This window comes from Callorhinchus milii, unplaced genomic scaffold (assembly GCF_018977255.1).
Source record: "Callorhinchus milii isolate IMCB2004 unplaced genomic scaffold, IMCB_Cmil_1.0 Scaffold101, whole genome shotgun sequence".
Lineage (NCBI taxonomy): Eukaryota > Metazoa > Chordata > Chondrichthyes > Chimaeriformes > Callorhinchidae > Callorhinchus > Callorhinchus milii.
The window spans coordinates 67,770-87,439 of NW_024704842.1; the positions used below are offsets into that span (position 1 = coordinate 67,770).

At 43.3% G+C, this 19,670-nt stretch overlaps 1 protein-coding gene across 3 annotated transcripts in view; it reads right to left on the reverse strand.

Annotated features, from left to right (window-relative positions):
* Positions 1-19,670, reverse strand: part of LOC103172721 (scavenger receptor cysteine-rich type 1 protein M130-like) — a 71,996-nt gene that overhangs the window by 20,134 nt on the left and 32,192 nt on the right. The gene's annotated exons all lie outside the window — the stretch shown is intronic.

The following is a 19,670-nucleotide window of genomic DNA, read 5'->3' on the forward strand; positions in this document are numbered from 1 at the left end:
GCATCGATTGCTGATTAATGCCATGCATAAATCAGCGTAGATTTATTGAGGTATTACCAGAGATCAAGGGGATAAGTTACGAGCGTATGCAGAACAATTTGGGCCTATATTCTCTAGAATAAAGGAGAATATGAGAGGAGCTTATAGAATCATATAAGACCATCAAAGGGCATGATAGAATAAATATTGGGAGATTGTTTCCCCTTGTTGGATAAAACACCAGAAGTCACATCCTTAAAATCGGAGGCCAGCCCTTTCGCACTGAGTTGGGGAAGAACTTCTTCATTCAAAGTGTTGTGAATGTATGGAACTCACTACCCCAAATGGCTGTTAACGCTCAGTCCTTGAACACATTCAAGACTCAGATAGATAGATTTCTTTTTGTAAAAGGGATTAAGGGATGTGGGGACAAGGCAGGGTCAGGTTATTAGCTGGAGTTAGATTAGAAGATCAGCGATGATTGAATGGCGGGGCAGGTCCGAAGGTGCTAATGGCCTAGTCCTGCTCCTACATGTTGTGTTATGTCTCCATCCATCGGTTACACTCACAATATCTGTCACACACACATTGTTTCTCTCAGAATCTCAGTCTCTCTCCATCTGTGAATACCAAAGCTTCTTTAAAACACAAACTGTGACTCTAAAACACTCTCTGTCTCTCTCTCACAATCCCAAGCAGAATCTCCCTCTATAGCTCTCAAACTCTAACACAAAGTATTGTTCCCTCACACTATAAGTCTGTCTTACAATCCCTCTCTCTCTCTCTCTCTCTCTCTCTCTCTCTTTCTCTCTACAGTTATGCATATACAGACCAGATCAATTTAAGGCGTATGCAAGGGTCAATATTGGATATTTTGTAAAAGGCAAAAGATGATGTGTAGTTGAACCACTGTCATGGTGTTAACTTTGCAACTTTACCGGATATGAAGCACAAACCACGCAGCACCTCCCAGCGAAAAGATCTCAAACATTTAACTGAAAAAGGAAAAAACTACTAAACGGAACAACACAATTTCTTTAGCGGTGTTTTGTATCTTTATTTCTCTGGACAGTAAACTAGTCTGAAGTCTCAAAGCTACCCTACTTGCTGGTCCCTACAGTTCTATAATGCACAATATATGCTTAATTTAGAGTTCTCAGCCCTGCTGTCTTGTCAGCTTTTGAGATATTAGAATCAGATAAGGAAGCCAGTCTCCACTCTGCAACACCTCGTTTGACCACTTGCACTGCCAATAGTTCTGTCTTTCAAGCTGTAAGTTTAATACAATATAATTCAACTGACATTTCCATAGCGACCTTCACTTCAGAGGTGCTGCTGTTTGTGAAAATTAATGTAATTCATGTGAAGTCTGATGGTAACATTGCTCACAACCTCAGTAGCACTCACAAACATTAGTTATCTCACACACTCTCTCACACAATCTCACACTGTGTAGATCACACTCTCAGTCTCAGTCTCTCTATCTCCATCCGTGTCTCTGAAACTCCGAGTCTCCCTCCAATGTTACTTCCTCAGTACACTCTCAGCCTCATTCTCCCTATCTCCATCTGTGTCTCTGAAACTCTGAGTCTCCCTCCATCTGTTACTCTCTAAATATCTATCACACACACATTGTGTCTCTCACACTCCCAGTCTCTCTCTGTCTGCGTCTCTCATCAGTCTCTGAAACACACACAATGTGACTCATACTCTGTCTCTCTCTCTCACACGCCCATCTCAATATCTCTCTGTATCTCTCATACTCTCACTCACTCTCCCATATTTTCCCTCACACTATCAGTCCGTCTTACAAAATGTGTCTATCTGAACCTTACTCTCTCTATATATCCCCTCAGCCTCTCTCTCTCTGTCCCCAAACTTAGTCTCCAAGATGAGAGGGTAAATTGAGGTTCAATATGTGCAGTGTTGAAGACAAATGTTAAAGGTCCCGAGACACTATTTGGAAAAGAATAAGAAATGTCTCCTTATGTTAAATTCCAGCTCAAATTAAGCCATATGAAAATGAGACATGGTGTCAATTGTCAAAAGCTGATGTGTAGCTGAACCACTGCCATGGTGTTAGCACAGCAACTTTACCGGATATTAAGCACGAACCACAGGATATCTCCCAGCAAAGAGGGCTCAAACATTTAACTGGAAAATGATTAAAAAAATAAACGGAACAGCAGCATTTTTTCGCTGTGTTTTGTATCTGTATTTTTCTGGAGAGTAAACTCGTCTGATATCTCAAATGTGCCCAACTAGCTCGTCCCCACAGCTCCATAATACACAATATTCGCTTAATTGAGAGTTCTCAGCCCTGCTGTATTGACGGCATTTGAGACCATTACTATCACATAAGAAATCCAGTCTCCACTATGTAACACCTCCGTTGACCGCTTAGGAAGCCTATATTTCTGTCTTTCCAGCTGCAAGTTTAATACAATATATTACAAATTACATTCGCGTGGCTCCTTTCACTTAGGGAGTTCAGCTTTTTGTGCAAATTAATGTAATTCATGTGAAATCTTATGGTCACATTGCTCACATTCTGTCTCTCTCACACACAACTGTGTATCTCACGCACTCTCTCACACTCTGAAACACTGTGCAGCTCACATTGTCAGTCCCTCTATGTCCACACTCTCAATCTCCCTCCATCTGTTTCGTTCAAATTTACTGACACACACATCTCTCACATTTCCTCTCACAATTTCTTTCTCTACCTCCCAATCTCACTCACTCTCTGTATCTCTCACACTATCTCTCTCTCTATCTCTATGTGTCTTTCACACTACCAGTCTGTCTTTCAAATTTTGTGTCTCAGAATCTTAGTCTCTCTCTCTCTCTCTCTCCGACTCTCTATTTTAGACTCTTAGATTAGAAGATAAATTCAGGTTCAGTTTGTGCTGTATCGAAGACAAATAGTAAAGGTATGGAGATGCCATTGGGAAATCGAAGTGTATTTCTCCAGATGTTAGGTTCCAGGCGAGCTCAACTTAATGTGTAAGGAAGTGTTAATATTGGAAACAGTGTCAAATAACAAAGGCTGGTGTGTGGCTGAAACACTTTCGTGGTATTTGCTTAGCATCTTTACCGGACATAAATCACAACCACACAACAAAAAGTGCTAAAATGTTTAATTGCAAATTGAAAATACAACTAAACAGAGCAGCAGATTTTTTTTAACGGAGTTTTGACTCGAAACTTCTCCGGACAGTAAACTCGATTGAAATCTCAATAATGCGTTTGAATAATAATAACAATAATAATAGCAATAATATTATGTGCATTTCATGTAACGCCTCTTCACGTCGTCGAGACATTTCAGAGACATATTCAATATTTCAGACAAAACGTTATTCAGAATCAAAGTTCATTTGCGCCAGAGAATGAGAAGGTGGCACTTGGAAGGCAATATTTTAATCAGTAGAATAAGCACAACAAATGAGCAACTCTTTCCTTTCTACACCACGAACATTCCCTGAGCAAAAACAGTTTTTTTCCACTTCCAACATATTGATCGCCTCAATCCATTCCTCATATCCACAGCAGCCAAAATGCTCATGCATGCCTTCATAAATTACCGGCTGGACTAAATCCTGCTCGCTGGTCTCTCCAGCTCCAACATACACAAAATGTAATTGAAACAAATCTCAGCTGCCCGTTTTTGACCAGTTTTAAAACGGAGAGAATCTACAACTGGGCCACAGAGCATGAGAGAGTTGGTTTGTGTCTCAGAGCAAAATCCTGCAAACATAGAAAGTAAAGATAAGAGAGTTGCATTTTAATATCCAGAGCAGCTCAATTCAAGCTGCATGAAATGGATACTATTGGACATGTTGTCAAATGGAAAAAGCTGATGTATAGCTGAACCTCTGTCATGGTGTTAGCTTAGCAGAGGTACCGGATATCAAGCACAAACCGCACAAAACGTCCTACAAAAAGTGCTCAAACATTCAAATGCAAAACGGAAAGTGACTAAACAGAAATACAGAATTTCTTCAGCGGAATTTTTCTCTTTATGTCTTTGGACAGCAAACACACTTAGAATCACAAATCTGCTTTTTAGCAACAGTGGTAACCATTGCATTTGCTTCAAGACTTCATCGAGAAGTTTCAGAGAAATATTCTATATTTCATACACGATGTTTTTCGGAATGAAAGTGCACTTATGCCAGAAAATGAAAAGGTAGCACATCAAACGCACAATTTTGATCAGAAAAATTTGGAAAACGGGTCAGCATTAGCATTGTTTTCTTCCCCACATTCATTGCTAATCAGACCACTTTTTTCCACCTTTGCCACATTACCTGTCCCAATCCACACATCACATTCACAGCAGCCGAAACACTCACTGCCGACTGGAAGATTCCGTTGACCTTCTTTCTCGTCTCGTCACCAACACAATACACATTATTCGATTAGTTCAGAGTTCCCCAGACCTGCTGCCTTGTCTGCTTTTACAATCATTACAAACATTACAATCAGATAAGGAAGCTGCTCTCCAGCCTGCAAAACATCGGTTGACCGCAGTTGGAGCTAATATTTCTATATTTCAATGTGCAAGTTTAATAAACTATAAAAAAATTACATTTGTGTCGCGCTTTCACGTCGGAAGATTAGTTTTTTGTGCAAATTAGTGTAATTCATTTGAAATTTGATGGTAGCATTGCTCACACTTCCAGTCTCTCTCACACACAAACACTTGACTCTCACACACTCTCTCACAATCTGATGCAGTGTGTCGCTCAAACTCTCAGTCTGTCTATTTCCATATGTGTCTCTGACACTCTCAGTCTCCCTCCATATGTTTCTCTCAAAGTCTGTATCACACACACACACCTTATCTCCCAAAGTCTCAGTCTCTCTCCATCTGTGTCTCTCAATTTCTCTGTCAAATACAATGTGCCTCTCTGTCACTCTCCCAATCTCCCTCTCCCTCTGTATCTCTGACACTACCACTCTCAATCTCCCCTTATGCGTCTCTCACACGGTAAGCCTCTCGCAAATTTAGTCGCACTCGCTCTCACACAAATTTATCGTCTGCTTATCATGGGCTTTAAAATGAGAGGTACAATTGACCTTTATTTGTGTTGTGTTGAAGACAAGTGTTAAGAAGCCGAGACGTTATCAGGAAGTGAGAAGGGAATTTCTCCAATTGTTATATTCCAGAGCAGCTAAATTTAAGTTGTACGAAAGGGTTAATAATGAACATGCTTTCAAATGGCAAAAGCTGATGCATAGCTGAACCACTTTCATGATGTTAGCTGAGAAGCTTCTCTCACATTCTGCATCTCTCTCTCACACTCTCAAATGTCTCGCTCACCTTTTGTCTCTCTGAAGCTCTCTCTCTCTTTCTCTCTCTCTCTCTCTGTATCTCTTACATTATCTTTCTCTCTTACGTCCATTTTCTCTCACATTCTTAGTCTCTCTTTCTCTCTCTTTCTCGATGTGATCTAAGACGCTGCGATAAACTCAGGTCCAGTTTATACCGTGTTCAGGACAGACCTTAAAGATCCAGTGATGCTATTTGGGAAAAAGAAGGGATTTTCTCCTGAGTCCAGATTAGCTCAATATTGTACATAGTATGAAACGGTAATGGGTGATATGTAGCTGAACTCTGTCAAGTTGTCAACTCAACAGCATTACCGGATATAAAGCACAAACCACACAAACACCTCATGCGAAAAGGGCTCAAATATTTAACTGTAAAAGCGAGAAAAACATCTCAATTGAACAGCAGAAAACTGTATCGGGATGTTGTCTCTACATTTCTCTTGATAGAATCCCGCATTAATCTTCCAATTTGCTCTTTAACAATAACAGTAATCTTTGCTTTGGATTTGGCGCCTTATCATGTCTTTTAGAAGTCTCAATGTGCTTCACGTGTTGTACTGTAAATTAATTGACTGTGTGTTTTCACGAGCGCTATATCAAATTCAAGGATTATCATTATTATTTTAAAAACTCATCGTATTGATTCAGGAATTCACTGGGGGTACAGAGTTTTTTTGATACTGTATTATTTAGCAGATGATATAAATATTTGGTTCGTATTTATTATGGTTGTATATAGTCCATTGTGTTGTATGTACTATACAACATCAGGTTCCTCCTTTGTAAAGCCCTGGAACGTTGCCCAATGTGGAGTGCGCTTTAAAAACGCCACTTGTTTTATTTATTTATGCATAACAATAACCAAATTAATATAACAAGAATTATAAGAAGAAGAATAGCAACGAATACATCGCCCTCGTTCCACACTGGGCACCGTATCAGTGCGTAATAGTGACGGACACCAACTCCGAGTCGGGGGAATAATAACAACATTAATCATAATATCAGTTGGTGTGTCTCACGTCAATCACTCGTTACCAGTAAAAGAGTGGGCGTGTCTCACTTTCCTGTCAATCAACTGTTACCAGGGAGACAGTGGGCTGTCACACTTTCCTGTCAATCAACTTTTACCAGGGAGACAGTGGGCGTGATTCACTTTCCTGTCAATCAACAGTTAGAAGAGAGACTGTGGGTGTGTCTCTCTTTCCTGTCAATCAACATTTACCAGAGAGTCTGTGGGCTTGTCTATCTATCCTGTCAATCACCAGTTACCAGGGAGACAGTGGGCGTGCCTCACTTTCCTGTCAATCAACAGTTACCCGAGAGACTGTGGGCGTGTCTCTCTTTCCTGTCAATCACCAGTTACCAGGGAGAAAGTTGGCGTATCATACGCTGTCAAGCCAAGTAGCAGTTGCTTCGTTACGTGGGTGAGAGCCAGAGAAAGAGATACGTGCATACGTTACGTGAGGGGCAGCACAGTGTGTCGACCCGAGAGAGACTAACACAAAGCGGGGAAGCTGTGCCGTTCAATATGGCGGACCGAATTGGGGAGCAGTGAAGCGCAGATAGTCAAACACATGCACACACACACGCACACTGAGGCGGGTAGACTTGCGGACGACACCGTGTATGCAGTCTGCCTGTCTCCCTACGTCACGTACGTGGTGTCGTTAGCGGTGACGTTGTATAATAATTATAATAATCACAATAATAATAATGGGCATTTTATACAGCCCCTCATCACGCCTTCGAGACGTCCCAGTGCTGGATACAATGTAAGGCGAAGTCCGTATATATACAGCCGTAGCTTAAGAGCGATCGAATTACTAAGATTTTTACAAACAATTGCAAGGTCTATTACCCTCGGAAAAGTGATGCCAATAGACTGCCAGGCAGGTGCCTACTGAGAGAAGGTAAACAAAGGCTGGGGGAGAAGTGGCGATACAGGAATGACTGGGAGGGCAGCAGACTGACAGCAGGGCTGACCTTTCCGAAGCTGGGCAGTTTTGGAAAGAGTTTTGGGGATGTCTCTGAGAGTCTGTGAGAGTGTATGAATGGGTGAGTGTGATTAATACAACACCATGCAGCACTTTAGTACCCCACACACTCCAGTTATAACCCTAACAACCAACGAATACGCCAATCCCCATTGATAAGCTACAGTACATTAGTACCTACATACCGCATTAATAACTGCCACAACCCATTAATATGCCACGCCTCTGTAATGCCACACACCTTTAACACATAACAGAGCATCAATACCCCTCACGACATTAATACCCCACATCCAATTAATACCTCATACACCTCATTGGTACACTGCACATCCAAATATTACATCACCAACTCAAAGTTAAACCCCTGCTACACACCTTTCATTAATACTACACAAGCCATTGATACAACTTACCCCATTAATACAACACTCCATTAGTACATAATGCTCACCATTAATATCCCACACTCCCCATTAATATCCCCAAACACCCCACCAAACACTTCACGCACCATTATTGTCAAAAATGCACATTAATACCACACATCCCATTAATCCCCGTCGTCTCGTTAACAACCCACAACTGATTAATAGCACCAACAACAAAAAGATTACACTGATGTCGCGCCTTTCACGTCGGGAGGACGTCGAAAGACACTGGACACATCCCATCTGCAACCGAAACACCATTCTTATTCCAAAACGTCATTGATACACCATAAACCATTAATAGCGAACGCCCCATTAATAACCGACACCCCATTAGAACCCCACACACGCAATTAATTGCCACACCACTATAATAATAACACAGAGCCCATTAACACCCGACACACCCATTGATACCCAACACACTTCAATAATACTGCACACTCCTTTAGTACCATAAATACTCTTAACATAACACAACCTATTCATGCCACACACTCTATTTATAACACAAACCCATTTATACCTCACAGTTATTAGCACCACACACTTCACTAATGCCACACAACACTAGTAGCCCACACCCCATTTATATCACATTAATACCCCATATATCCCATTAATACGGCACGGAACCCACCTAAACCCCACACACACCTTTAGTAACGACACCCCATTAATACCCGCACACTACATCAGTACCCAATCCCCATTAGTAGCACACACCTCACTGTTATCCCACACACCAGTAACACCGCTACACACCATTAACACCCCACACACCAATAATACCTAATACACCCCATTAATAACCCTCAAGTCCATTAACATCGAACACTCCATTAATGCATCACACACCACATTAATAACTTGCACACCACTAATACCACAAAATTTATTCATATCAAACAGATAAATATTCCATAAAATATTGATAGCTCAAAACTCATTATTACCACAGATCCGATTAGTAACCTACGCCCCATTATTAAAACACACACAGCATTATTACCCACAACCCACTAATCACACACATGCCCTTATTGCCACGAAGAACATTAATACCCCATAAACTATTGATACCACACACAACACTAATAACCCAAATATCCCACCTCACAGCCCACATTAAAACCCCACATAACCCATAACAATCCCAAAGATACCATAAATCGCACACACCACATTATTAGCACATACAACATTACCATCACGCACCAATGAATAAAATACACCCCATTGATATGGCACACCTCAGAACATCGTCACATAACCCATTAATATGCAAAAACACCATTAATACCAAACGCACCACATTAATACTCCACAAACCACTAATACCCCACACTCCATAAATAACCCCACATCATTATTACAGCACACTCCATTGATATCCAACAGCCCATTAATACACCACAACCCATAAGTAAACTACACCCAAGTAGCACGTCACACCCCTCAATACCACAAACTCCTTTAGAACCCAAAACCCCATTAATACCCACACCAAACTAATCCCCCATTAATTCCATTAATGCCCCACACGCCCAATTCATACCACAAATAGGTTTGGATTTTGGGTTTTGAATTGTCGTGGCTAGAATTTGGGGTGCAGCAGCATATGTGCTGTGTTTGGCATGCGCTGTAGTTCTAAATAATAAATAAATACATTCTGAATAAGTAAATTTGTAAACTGGATTTATAAGGTAAGAGCATAGTAAAGATGGTTGTACTTCACTTCATTTCCTAGCCAGGAAGTAAAGTCAAGACACGCACCGTTACCATGTGCCTCCTTACAACACGGTTCCTTGATATCTCTACATATCTGCGGATGTGGACCACATGCGTCAGGGTGAAACGTTGAGCAAGTTTACTTACACCACACGCCTAATAATAATCCCTCCAAAACAAAGCAACAATAAATTGTTCATTTTCAGTACACGACTGCCTGTGGGACACTGCTGCGCACAATTGGCTGCCGCTTATTGTCCACAAATATATGGTCAATTCTCTTTACAGCATATTCTGTGAAGCGCTTTGAGACGTCTAGAAGACGTGAAAAGCGTTATATCAAATTCAAGGGTTATTATTATTATTGTTACATAGCCCGTTAATACCACACGCATAATTAGTACAACATAACCCATTAATTACACATACTTTGTCAATACCACACACCATATTCATACCCCACACTCCATTAGTACCCCAACGTCCATTAAATCCCTATAGCCCATAAATAACCCAAACTATATTAATACCCCATACACCCCATTAATACCTCCACACAACTTTGATAACCCAAACAACCCATTAATTACTCTACCCGCCTGATAATAATCACTCAAGAAAGAAAAAACGTATAATAAATTGGTCAATTCAATCCACGAATCTATCGGATACCACTATTCGCAATTGGCTGCCAATGTTCAGCACAAATATACAGTCAACTCACTTTAAAGTCTATTTCGAGAAGCGCTTTGAGAAGTCCAGTAGACGTGAAAAGCGCTACTTCAAAGGCAAGGATTAGTTTTACTATTAATAATAATATCCTAAACACTCCATTAAGAACACACCCCCCATTAATAGCATATTAATATCACACACCCCGTTGATACCCCACAAACTCCACTAATACCATACACACCTCAGTAATACACTACATCCCGTCAATAAACCACACACCATTAATGCCCCACATCCCGTTTTATACCGCAAACACGATTAATACCCCATACAACCCACTAATACCCTACACAAGACATTAATATCCTAAACACCCCATTAATACCACAAAGCACTAATACCCTACAGCACTTTATTAACACGCACCACATTAATTCTCTATACCACATTAGTACTCCATGCATAATTAATAACCCACACCCCATTAATACTCCACAAAGAATTAATACCACACAAAACTGATTGCTACACCATATACACCGTGAATACCCCACACACCACAGCAAAAACCCACACATCCCATCAATAACACACGCAGCGTTAACACCTACAGCAGATAAATATTCTATACACTATTGATATCACACACCACATTAATACCCATACACCCCAAAAGTACACACAGATCCAATTAATACCAGCATACTCCAATAAAATCCCAAACAACACATTAATACCACACATCCCATTATTACCACAAACAAAAATTACAACCAAACAGCCAATTGATAACACACACTCCATTGATAGCACACATCCCATTCATACAACAAACCGCATTAACACTATGTAGCAGATAAATACCCCATAACATTAACACCATACACCACATTGAAACACATACAATCCATTAGTACACACAGATCCCATTAATAACCCACAAAAAGTATTGAAATCCGAAGCATCATATTAGTACCACACACCACATTATTAGCACATGCAAAAATTAGTAACACTCACCCCAATGATACCGCAGACTCTGTTAACATTACGCGTCCCAATAGTACCACAGAGCCCATTATTAAAACTCCACTGGACTCCATACGCCACTTGTACGCCAATTCTCATGAATAGCCCACAAAACATCAACGCACCTCGACCCGTTAATACCTCACAACTCGTTAATACCACACACCCATTCAACACACCTCTTCATCACCTAACCCGAAACACATAAGTACCCCAAACTCCATTGATATCCGACACAACATTAATGTTCCACATTTCATTAAAAACCCACAGCCCATTATTAAAATTCTATTAAACTGATTACCCCATTAACACGCCACTTCCCATTAATATCCCACACCCAATTACTCCATAAACCATTACTCCATAAACCATTAAAACCCCATGAAGTCTATTAGTTCCTCACACACCCCAGTAATGGCCCACACACCAGGTTAATACCTCAATCAACCCATTAGCACTATAGAGCCCATTAATACAATATTCGACATTTATACCACAAATTCCGTTAATACCTCACACGCCATTAATACACCACATCCAAGAATATAACACACTCTCCATTAATAGTATACCCCATTAATACCACCAACTCATTAATGCTATACAACCCATTAATTCCACTCTCGAATAATATCCCACTGATACCTCACTTCCCATTGATACCTACACCGCACTGAAAAACCATACCTTCTTAATACGCAAATCAGCCCATTAATGCTGCACAAACCTCAATAATATTCCACAAACTCCAGAACACACCAATAATAAACAACACACCCCATTAATAATCCATATCATATTGATACCACACACAACCCATTAATACACAACACAGCTCATTAATACACCACAACATTTATTTTCACACAGTCCATTAACGAACCGTACCCCATTAATATCCCTTACTCTAATATTACCTAACATCTCACTAATACCCCATGCACCATTAAGATCCCATTATGTCCCATTAGTATCCCACGCAGCCCATTATTACTCTACACACTCCATTAATATCTTACACAAACAACTAATACGTCAAATCTCATTGCCTACCCATATCACATAAACATCCAGACCACATTAGTACCCAACACAGCCCATTAATAGCCCATACCATTTCAATAAAAAGCATACATTTAGTACACCACATGCCATTAATTCCTCTCACACTATCAATAGCCCATAAAGGAATTACACCCATACACCAGTGAAACCCCATACGCCCCACTAGTACAACACAAACTCCGTTAAAACCCCATTACTACGACACATTCATTAACACCACACACCGCATTAACACAACAAACCCCGTTGATATCCTAACCACCATTAATAACAAATACACAATCAATACCACACAGACCATTAATACAAAAATGCACAATAACACCATACATCCCATTAATAAACCACAACCAATTAATACCCCACGATCCACGAATCCCCCACAAATCATTATTGCAACACACTCCTTCAACACCTCCCTTTAACACTTAACAATTACCCCGTTAATACCCCGAAACACATTGGTACCCCATACCCCATTTATACACGAAATCCCTTTTTGAAACACAATCCACTAATATTCCACACACCCAATTCATTCCCACAACACATTAATATCACAGATCCCATTGGTACCAACCACACACGTTAAGGGACAATAGACCCCATTAATACGCCACAATCTAAAACCACACAATCCATTACTAAACCACATCCTATTAATTATCTCCACCCCATTCAAACCCCACACCGGCGTATTGTCCAATACACCTCATTAATAGGCCACACACCGCATCAGCAGCCCAAATGCTCAATTAACACTGCAGGGATGTCCTCCGACGTGAAAGGCGCTCTATAAATGGAATCTTGTTGTTGTTTTATCATTGCCACATACTCCATTAATATCCCACACACCATTTATACGCCGCTCAGCAATAATACCCCATGAACGCCATTAATACCGCAAAACCACATTGATATGCCAGACACCTCATTAATACCCCCACACCCCACTGAGATCCCAAACACCCCATTGGTACCACGTACCACATTATTACCACGGACTACTTTAATATCACACACTCAATCAACGCTTCACAACCCGTTAATAAGCTACACCTCATTGATACCCCGCACCCAATTAATAACCCACACAATATTGATACCTCATACGCAACATTAGTACCCAAATGCACCCCAACAATAGCCACACACAAACCAAAATAATTCCAAACACTCCCCGTTATTACCGCAAATCCGATTTATAAGACACATTTATTTAATACCACAGAGCCCATTAAAAACACACGCACTATTGATACACCACACTCCATTGACACAACCCACCCCCTTTGTACTCGCACCCCATGAATAACCCACACCACATAAGTAACCTGCACCTCATGTTTACCACATTAATTCCCCGCAATTCCATTCGTAACAATCAAACAGTTAACAACCCACACACCATTAATATACCAGACCCTATTAATACCCACAGTCATTTAATAGGCCACTCTCCCGAAAAGTTCCACACATACCGCATTAGTACCCCACAATCCCCGTTAATACCACACAAACCATTGATACCACATACTGAATTAATACAACAAGCTCCATTAATACCATACAACCCACTCATACCACAAACAACGTTAACACCCGACACACCATTAACCCCAGAATAATATCCCACACACCCTTTTAAACCTCACACATACAATTGGAATACTAAAAAACATTAATACGACAGACTCCATTAATACTTCACTCACATTGATACCAGACACTGCATCAATAAGTCACACATCACATTTATACCCGACCATCTCAAGTAGCAGCACACACACCCACTGAATATCCCACACACCCTATTAACGACCCAAAAGCAGAGGGACAACAGGCAGAGCAGATCGTCTGGCAAATGATGCTGTAGACTGTATCCGTCGTTGTCACGTCGATACCAGAGTTGAGAAGAGATAAGTGGAAGAGTCGTGTGAGATGATAGCTGCCCAGACGAGGAGTCGCTACCGAGAGAGATAGAGTAGAAGGAAGAGAGAGAGAATCACTATCAGCCCATCACCACTAACCGGGCAATATACTTCCATATATTTCCATTGGATACCCTTGGGTCATTCAACAACTACAACTTGGATTTATATAGCGCCCTCCACGCCGCACGGCGTCTCAGAGCGCTTTCGTATCTGAATTAGCTTATCATCCAATGTGATATTGTTCTGATTAATTTAGCGAATTACCATGCACGTCCTGATAACTGTTAATCAAACGTTATCCGAACATCATAAATCAAGTGAATTTGATGCACACACTTCATTAAATAAAGCCATATACTGTGTTGTGCTGCGCTTAATACTCGTGTGAGTTGTATGTTACAAACGAATCATCTGTCTAATACTAAAACGAGTGTATAGAACGTAACTCCCTATGGCATTTTTACCGACTATAAACAATAGCTTTTATTTAACTGAACAATACTGAGTGATAAAACTGTCATTTAAAATTAAAATGTAGTAAACTATACCGAGCGTTCCTCAGTCTCAATACTTGCCACAGAATTGATTGTATCCCGAGACATTGTGAATGGTTAATCAAACCGGGAGCCCATAGGATAAACCGTTCTAAAATAAACTGAACCAAGTTAACATTGGGATCAGAAATCTCAACAAACCTCTCACACACACATAAACACACACTCATCACTGTGGACAGATTATAATCTCTCTCCCTCTATCTCTCACTTCTCTCTCTCTCTCTCTCAAACACATACACCGCCACCTTCAGCACTGGTGGCACTTTACAGCTTCTCTCATACATTCACAAACAAGACCAGCGCCAACCTCAGCACTGCGGGAATATTATAAATTCACACACACACATATGCACATAAAGAGCTTCTCTCAGCCTCGGAGCACATAAGAATCTCTCTCTCTCACAGACACACAGAAAACACTGTGTCATTCTCAGCACTCGGACACATTGAAGCCTCTTTCACACAGACATCCCGACATAGATACACATCACCACCGTTAGCACTGGCGGCACAGTACATTCGCTCTCTCTCTTCCTCTCTCCCGCACACACATAGAGCCATTCTCAGCACTGGGGACATATAACAGATTCACACACACACACAAACACAGACACACACAAAAGCAAAAACACAGAGGGCCACCCGCAGCACGAGTTGCACATCAGATCGTCTCTCACAAATACACACAGGCTCCCATACACAGCGTCAGCCTTATCACTGGCGACACATTACACACACTTTCGCTCTCTCTCTCTCTCTCTCTCACTCTCTTTCTATTTATAATAATAATAATCCTTGCATTTGATACAGCGCTTTTCACGTCGGGAGGACGTCCCAAAGCGCTTCACAGGACACACGGTAACGTGAATTGACTGTATATTTCTCTCTCACACACACACTCAGTAAACACAGTGCCATTCTCAGCACTGGGGGCATATTACAGCTTGCACACACACAGCGCTATCCTCAGCACTGGAGACACACTGCAGTCTCTCTCACACAATCACACACACAGTCACATAACGACATACTCAGCACTGGGTTCTCATTATTTTCTCTATCACACAAAGGGAAGCCTCAGCACTGTGGGCATATTCCAGCTTGACACAGACACACAGCGCCACCCTCAGCACTGTGGGCACATAATATCCTCTCTCTCACACACACAGAAAGAAACACACAGAGCCACCCCAAAGCTGGAGATATATCACCGCCGTCTTTCGCTCTATTTCACACACACACTGCGCCGCCCTCAGCATTGTGGGCACATTGCAGACTCTTTAACACACACACACACACACACACACACATACATACATGCATACATTCACACATGCACACATACATGCACACGTACAGCGCCACCCTCAGACTGGGGGCACTTTACAGCATCATTCTCACGCACAAAGCAATAGGTTCAGCAGTGGGATCAATCAGAGCCTCACTCACAAATCGACACAAACGCGCATAGCGCCATTCTCAGTAATAATAATAATAATAATAATAATAATCCTTGCATTTGATATAGCGCCTTTCACGTCGGGAGTACGTACAAAGCGCTTCACAGAACACACTGTAAAGTGAATCGACTGGATTTTTGTGGGCGAACGTGGCAGCCAATTGCGCACAGCAATGTCCCACAAACAGTCGTGGATTAAAAATGACCAATTTGTTATTGTTCTTGGTTTTGGAGGGATTATTATTAGGCTCTGTGTGGAGTAAGGAAACTTGCCCAAGGCTTCGCCCTCTGCCTGGAATTGATCTCAGGTCTGTCGCTTGCAAAGGGAGTGCTCTAACCACTGAGATACAGGACTCCACGAATGGCGGCACATTGTAGCCTTTCGCTCTCTCGCAACCACACACATAGAGCCCAACCCTCAGCATTGGAGGCACTTTATAACTCACTGACCCCTCTTCTCCTCTCACCCTCCTCCACAACACCCTCTGCTCCACACTCGATACTCTTGCCCCGATTACCTCCCGTACTGTCTCCTTCTCTCGCTCCTCCCCATGGGTCGCTACCCACCTCCGTTCAGTGAAGAGCCAGGTGCGGGCCGCTGAACGCACCTGCGTCAAATCTGGCCTCACGGTCCACCGACAAATCTGGCTGCACCTCCTCAAAATCTACCGCTCCACTCCAGCCTCGGTCAAGTCGTCCTTCTACTCCAGGATAATCTTGGAGGCGAAGAACAACCCCAGGCTACTGTATTCTGCGACATCCCGAATCCTTCGTCCCCCCCGCCACCCCGCGCAGGTCATCTCCTCCAACATTCACTCTTTGGAGATGCCGGATTTCCTTGATTCCAATATCAAGGCCATTCGCTCCGCATTCACTTCCCCTCCAACATCCACACACCCACTTACACCCTTCCTCCCACACTCCGACTCCTACCCATCCTCCTCTACACAATTTCGTACCCGTTTCCCCACTCTCTGTCACCAAGTTCATCCTATCCCTGAAACCGACCACGTGCTCGCTTGACCCCATCCCCACTCCACGCCTTATCTACCAGCTCCACCTCCTTGCCCTACGTATCGCAGACATCGTCAACCTGTCCCTCTCCTCTGGCTCTGTTCCCATTCCCTTGAAAACTGCCACCATTACTCCCAACTTGAAAAAACTCTCCCTTGATGCGTCCCAGCTATCAAGCTACCGGGCCATATCCAACCTTCCCTTCCTGTCCAAGGTCCTGGAACGAGTTGTCGCCTCACAGCTCCGCACTTTCTTCTCCACCCATTCATTATTCGAGCCCCTTCAGTCGGTTTTCCGTGCTACCGATAGCACAGAAACTGCCCTGGTCAAGGTCACCAATGACATCTTGACCGCCTGCGACCAGGGCTCCCTCTGCCTGGTCGTCCTCCTCGACCTATCGGCAGCATTCGACACGGTCGACCACACTATCCTCCTCCATCGCTTATACTTCCACCTCAACCTTCAAGGCCCTGTCCTTGAGTGGTTTAGGTCGTACCTCTCCTACCGTCTTCACTTTGTTTCCAAGAACGTCTTTTTACTCCATCCCCGCACTGTCTCGTGCGGTGTCCCTCAGGGCTCTGTCCTCGGTCCCCTCCCCTTCACCTTCTATATGCTTCCTCTGTGGTGCCATCATCCGCAGACATGGGGTTAACTTCCACATGTATGCGGATGACATCCAACTCTACCTTTCCTCCTCTACCCTGAATCCACGACACCCGATGTCCTGACAGCTGCCTGTCCGACATCGAGTCCTGGACGAGAGACAAATTTCTTCAGCTCAACTTGCACCTCAGGCGCTGACAGCATCAACATCCAAGGCTGCACTCTCCACCTCTTAAAGCCATCAGATACCTCGGGGTTCTGTTCGACCCTGAGCTGTCCTTTCTCCGTCATTTCCGCGCCACAACTGGCACCGCCTTCCATCACCTCCGGAATATCGCCAGTCTATGGCACTACCTCACACCTCACGCGGCTGAAACTCTGGTCCACGCCTTTGTCACCTCAAGGCTGGACTATGGGAACTGTCTCCCTCCACACTGCAGGTCATTTAGAACTCTGCATTTCGTGTACTGTCCCACACCAGGCTTCGGGACCACATCACTCCCACCCACGCTCCCCTGCACTGGCTCCCCATCCCCAGAGGATCGAGTTCAAGATCCTCATCCTCGCCTACAAGGCCAATCACGGACTTGCTCCTTCCTACCACTCCGACCTACTATCCTCCAACCTGCCCGTACCCTCCGTTCCTCTGACTCCGGTCTGCTCCACATCCCCCCCCCCAACCGCCCTACTATCGGTGGCCTTCAGCCTCTCAGCCCCGAGGCTCTGGAACTCCATCCCTTCGCCGCTTCCTCCCTTTCCTCCTTCAAGGCCGGTCTCAAGACCTTTCTCTTTGTCCGTGTCTTCACCTCCACTCTCGACTCTCTAACCCATCCTCGCTCCCTCCCTTCCCTCCCCACACCCTGACCATTTCCCCACTCCTCGCTCCCTCCATTCCCTCCCCTCACCCTGACCATTTCCCCACAAGGCTCGGTTCCTGACCCAACTATCCAGCGCCTTGGGACGTCCTCCCGACGTGAAAGGCGCTCTATAAATGGAATCTTGTTGTTGTTGTTGTTCCACATAGTCTAGTAATCCCCCATACAGTCCATTAATCCCAGACAAAGCCCAGTAATACCCCAGCAGCCTAGTAATACCCCCCACAGCCCAGTAATACACCCCACAGCTCATTAATAGCCCCCACAGCCCATTAATACCACTCACAGCCCATCAATATCCCCACGGCCCATTAATACCCCCCACAGCCCATTAATATCCCACACCGTCCCTTAATAACCTACACAAATCATTAATACCCTAAACAGACAACTAGTACCAAGCACAGCTCATTAATACCTCAAACACTCCATTAATACCCCACACCGCATGAATATAACACTCAATCAATACCTCTAGCAGCCCATCAATACCCCCCACACACCGTCAGTACCCCACACAACCATTGGTACCCCACACACCATTAGTACCCCACACACCATTAGTACCCCAAACACCATTAGTACCCCACACACCCATTAGTACACCACACTCCCATTAGGACCCCACACCCATTGTACCCATCACACCCATTTTACCCCATACCTACTTGTATTCCACAAACCCATTGGTACCCCTCACACCCAATAATACCCCTCACACATTGCTCTGACCCCGCCCACTGGCTCACCATTGGTCCACCTCAAGCCCCGCCCCTTCAGCCACAGCCCTATTGGTGCGACCGTCACAAACTGCACTGTGATTGGCCCTCCGTCCCGTCAATCATCTGCACTTGCGCCCCATCTCTCTGTCCTTCTCTCTCTCTCTCTCTCTATCCCTCACCGTCTCTCTCTCCTTCTCTCTCTCCCTCTCCGTCTCTCTCTCCTTATCTCCCTCTCTCTTTCTCCCTCACCGTCTCG